The sequence below is a fragment of the Morone saxatilis genome, unplaced genomic scaffold (assembly GCF_004916995.1).
Source record: "Morone saxatilis isolate NCDOM2014 unplaced genomic scaffold, NCSU_SB_2.0 Contig12, whole genome shotgun sequence".
NCBI lineage: Eukaryota > Metazoa > Chordata > Actinopteri > Moronidae > Morone > Morone saxatilis.
This window is the reverse complement of record NW_023339674.1, coordinates 13,954,371-13,959,902: the sequence shown is the minus strand read 5'-3', so window position 1 is coordinate 13,959,902 and position 5,532 is coordinate 13,954,371. Positions and strand designations below refer to the sequence as shown.

Here is a 5,532-nt window from a genome sequence, read left to right as displayed (position 1 = left end):
TCTCTTTCACACACACACACACAGACACACAGTGGTTGTGGTTCAGACAATTACGACAAGAATAATGTATAGATTTAAATTAATGGCCTAATACATGTTTGCTTCAACCCCCACATAGATATGTACTGCAGCAATCACACTGGTACATAAAATATAAATACCTCACTGCAGGTTTACACATTTTCATGAGTTACTTACTTTGAGAGGAAGGCACACATTCAAACCTTACAAAACCTGCAGTTTTTGTGTGCCAGTTGGTTTCATTGCTGCTAAAAATGCTAACAAGCAGGTCACTGCTGTCACCATTTTTAAGGTTTTCAGGAGCTAATAGAAGCACCATTGTGTTTTTCAGCTTGATCACTACATTTTGGTGCAAAGTCGGAACGAAAAAGTAGTATTATAGTTCTCACATAACAGCAATAGGAAATGTAATGTAATGAGGAGCACAAGTAAAAACATCTCCCTCCTGGCGAATATTAACTCAAGTTAAACCGAATATGTCAATTGATTGCCTGAAGTGCATTGAGAAAGGTTCAACTTCAAGTTCTGACAGTGTGATATAGTGTGACAGAGGTGTATCTGTATATTTCAGTCTGTCTAGCAAGTGCAGGTTGATGGCATCAGAATGAGTGACAGGTCACTGGTGAACAGCTCTATCGCTGTCCGCTGTCAATGGCTTCTTGATCCAATATAACTGACAGTCGGCAGTCAGAAAACGGATGTCACTGTCTGGATTTGGCATTTGCTGTCCAGATTATGAGCTTGGTAATGTTTCAACTTTTGAAGGATCATAAATGCCGGGGTTCATTGCTCCTTTTCCTTGAATTCTAATTTAAATGTTGTGGGGGAATTTATCAGCAATTCTGAGTATATAGATGAGTATATTGAGTACATTGTTGTGACGTTTCATTATCAGGATCCTTTTTAAATATCCTCCTATAACATTATGTTAAGCTTCATGATTTATTTTGAACAATGAGGAGCCCACGTCTTTCCAGTAATTCCACAATCATAAACCACAGCCAGTCGCCATGGTTTTCCCATTGAAACCCCAACAAAAAAGGTTAAACCGGATGTGTCAGAGAGATTCCACACTAGAGAACGACAGGGAGATGAGGTTCCTATCTGAGGTGTCCTATCTGTGATGCAATAAAACATTAGTTTCTTAACAAAGATAAAGAGATTCCGGTACCGTGGTCCTTGCTGCAGTTGAACCAGCCACCCTCCAGTTCCAATGCCGCCACAAGGTAAGGTAACGTAGAGGTATTCATGGGACAAAACGAACCTGTGGAAAACATACCCCCCCAAAATTGTTAAATTGATAAATTATAGAAATGTATAATTAAAATGATTAATAATAGACCTGATCCCAAAGATCCCGAAGGACGGTCAGGACCAGTTCGAAAAGAGGATGAATGCACCTGAATTAAGACGTCCAAACCGGACCAGAAAAACCCAAATAGAAAGAGAACAGCTTGCTTGTTATCTTTGTTAACTATTTGCAAAAGAGAGGTTTGTTTTTACCTTCTTATACCCATGTCATTTTTCACCTGTGAAGACAATGACACATCATGTGAGCAGATCTGATAGCGACTTCACTTAGATCCATTCAGGGAGTAGACATTGAAACATAGACTCCAAACCTGCAACAATAAAATGGGTATTTATAAGCTCTGTCCCCACCAAGAATCATCAGACTATTTCAGAACAAATCTTAAATACATCTGCAGATATTTTCCCATGAGGTGGCTTGTAAGTAGCCTCATATTATGGCAGATACCCAAGGACAGTCCCCCCCCCCAATCTGTAAGTCACTATCAAAGATCATTGAGCCATGCATCTCAATGAGGGCCAGATTGATTGGTTGGAGGGAAGCGGAGGCAGGGTTCGATCTTTGCCCTCAGGTCCTGAGAAGGGAAATATGGTCACAGGGACACAGTCGCACAGCTACCCAGTCCACTCTCCATTAACGAGATGATTGGACACATAGATGCTGAACCACGCCCGCACCTGATGGAACAATTGTAGTGACTAATGGAGAAGATGAGTGAGAGAAAGAACAAGAGGGAGAGGGGAGAGAAATTGGGGGTTTGTGTGCTGATTGACCTGTGGTCAGAGAGGTTATGTTCATTGATCTGTAGGGCAGAAGAAAAGGGCTTTGGCCTGAGGTGCTTCAGAATGAGTCTATTTGGGGTTTAGGATTCCTGTCCATTCCCACCAGGAGCTTTTTCATCATCTGACTCCCCAGGACTTACAGCTGCCGTCTCACGTTGTCCACGTAATGCTCAGAGCACTACAGAGGCCAAAGGCCAATCAATGTTCTACAAGAGGTTGATACAGATCTTATTAGTCAATGAATGATCATTAGTGGTCTAACGAGGCATTGATTTGTGCAAGGGCCAAAGGTTGCGGTGGTTGTGGTGAGTGTCTTTAATACATTAAACACAATTGATTGCAGAGTAGGAGGGATATGTTTGAAGGATGCTAGAATTAGATTGGACAGTGAGAGATTTGAGGTCAAGCCAGAAGAGGAAGTGTACCTTCATCGGCCGTTGAATGTGGTTAGGATTGGACATGGAGCCTAGCAGCACATTTGTCTTTTATGTATTACTGGTGTAGCAATTCTGCAATTAATAAAAAGCAGATATCTAGAAGTACTAAGTCAAAGGCAACTGGACTTGCTGTTTCAAAGGCTGGAACAGCAGTCTTTGAAAGCTAAGGAAATGACTCTGCTCATAGCAGATGTGTTACTACAGGGCCTATTATGTTGCTCATTAAATACCCAACCTCTCAATAGGCCATTATTTCCCCAATAAAAAACAAACGGCGGCCTGCATACTTTCCCCTCTCCCCCCTCTGCTTCAGAGGTTAGTTCTACCTCACAGACGGCAAAAAACCCTGACTAATATCCTGCATGTGATGCTTTTAAATAGGAAGCAGGCCGCGGGATAGGGTGGGGTACAGGTGTGGCAGGAGCCAATGGCTTTTATAGCCCTCCAACTCCTCTGAAAGTATGCCAAGGACCTGCCTACACAACCCACCACTGCAGTGTTCGCCGCCAAGCGTTAACTTTACTCCCCCCGCCAATCTCTACATGCCTACTGGTTATATAGAGTCTGTGCTTGTTATGACTTTATAGAGGGATTTCTGATGTGCTTAGAGAATTGTTTGATGATTGGGATAATGATGCCAGTTGGAGTGAGTTGTCTCAGCACTTTATCGCCAGTGAACACAGAGAAAAACAGACCCAGCCAACGCAAAACAAGCTCCACATCCTCCCCTGGATGGTGGCTCGTCCCCTGCCATTCAAAGCCGTCCAATCCTCCTCACGTCAATCAGAATTATATCACGTCCACAGGTTTGTCACCAGGGGGACGTTCGTCACCATGTCTCCCCTGCAGAACAGCCTTTTCATGCCCCAGCATAATGTCAACGGGTGACATCCAGGCCTGATGTGATGTGGCATTCACTAAAGGTCACGTTAGGCATCTCCGCTTCGTCTGCATCAGCAGAACTGGCAGCCGTCATATGGGCGCTGGCATCGGCCATTACCCAGGCCTCCAGGGGGACTCGATGCTTTGAGGATTTGTCAGCGGGATTCTGATCTCTCTGTTTCAATGGCGAGCACTGAATACAGGCTAGTCACAGTCCATGTTTTGATGCAGAACAACAGAAACTGGATCTGAGGACAATGATATCTTTTTTGTTTTAAAACATGAACTTTACTATCTTGTGATGCTCTTGATAGCAGGGATGGGGCACAGACGTATCGCAGCGTTTTGATGGGTTATTCAACCCCAGGGTGTGTGTGTGTGTTCTCTTCAAATCCACTGGGAGATAAGATAGAGATTGTATTCAGGAATGTTTGTATATGTCCATTTGAATCCTTTCTGAAAAAAGTTTGTACAAATTGATTTTGAATTCAGTTTTTTTAGGTTTTCCAGTTGTACATAAAAGCATCATTGTAAAGTGATTATGAAAATGGTTTAGTCCGCTTTTGAAATGAAATTGTGCCATTCTAATGCACACATTTTATTTCATCGGAACAAGACTTAAATACAGCCAATGAAGCATCCTCCCAAGTGGGATCAGTAAGTGAAGAGAGCAAATGGCAGCTAGAGAAAGGCTAGACATCCAGGAAAGGAGGTCCTGAACTGGCGAGACACAAAGACAGAAAAAGGAAACAATCCGAGACACAGACACAGTGAATCCATTAGGAGATGGGCCAGTCAAACCCAGCACAGCCCGGCGAGAGAGGGCCGATCCATCTGAGCCAGTTGCCGTAGTGAGGGAACAGTTAACAAGCCCCATAGGCAGGTTTTACAGCCCCCTGTTGTGTGTCTGAGACCCCCCAGGCTGAAGAGGGGCTGAGGCTGACTGATACTGACAGGGTTTATATGGGCGGGGGCGCAGGGTAGTGGGGGGATGGAAACGTGTAAAAAGGTGGTCACGAACCAACAACTGTCACTTACGAGAGTACAGCACAAACACCGAGTCAGGTCTCAGCAAAAGCATGTACACACACACTCATCCATACATCCAAACATGCCTACTCCCACACCAATAAATCGGATGTTTGTGTGGAGCAGAGGTGAAGGGTGGGGGAGAGGCTGTAGTGAGAAGAGGGGGGCTTATCCAAAAAGTGGACCAATAAAACACCTGAAAATCAAATCCAATTGCTCTTATCGCGGCGCCATTCAGAGACGTTATCTGTGCAGGTAATGTGGTTATAAATTCAATTTCAGCCCAGAGATTTCATTGTTTACTGATGCCTGCATGTTCCGGGCGGCAGAGCGCAGAAAGCCCGGGAACGTTCGATGCGTGTCGGGAAAAGTCATTTAGGCTTCCGCGAGGGGATGCAAAAAAGGCGAGAGAGAGAGGGGGGTGAAACCAGGAGAGCTGTCACTCTCCCAAGGACACCCGACTCCGCTTTCTATTTTCCACCCCATGTTTTATTTAGAGGCCATTTTGTCCTATTTGGTTCCTCATTATGGGGGCTCATAGCTCAACTGATGTCAGGGGACGGCACTTGCCGACAGACATCGACATCAGAACTCGTCATGTCGCTGGTCATTTGGAATGGAGCTGGGGAAAAGTGTTGGTCCAGTGTTTGGATAATAGGGTCCTGAAGGAAGTTCAGTCCACTAGGCTGCACACTGAGGGGTCAGAAACTGTCAAAAATACTAATCTGTTTGTAATGTTCTATATTTTAAAGTGCTAAATTGTGTTTGCCAGCCTTGTCATTTGTTTTCCCTTGACTGTGCAGAGATGGGAAATTAGGTGCATCTTGCCTACTAGCTCTCTACATGTGATTGATGGCTTTCAGGAGTAAATCACCTCATCTACTAGGTAAAATCTTGATATAGTAGAGCTCCTCCGGCTCCCAGCTGGCTGCTTATGGCAGTAATCCATCAGTGGGGCCCAATGGGCCGGGTGGCCCTCCTGGGTAATGTTCCTATTGACAGCCTATGATGTCAACACTCTGACAGCAGGGGGCCATAGCAGTGTGTCTGTGTGTTTATGTGTGTGTGT

At 44.6% G+C, this 5,532-nt stretch overlaps 1 protein-coding gene across 1 annotated transcript in view; it reads left to right on the top strand.

Moving 5' to 3' along the window:
* The window catches only part of rnf220b (ring finger protein 220b), a 27,299-nt gene that overhangs the window by 11,857 nt on the left and 9,910 nt on the right, over positions 1 to 5,532 (top strand). The gene's annotated exons all lie outside the window — the stretch shown is intronic.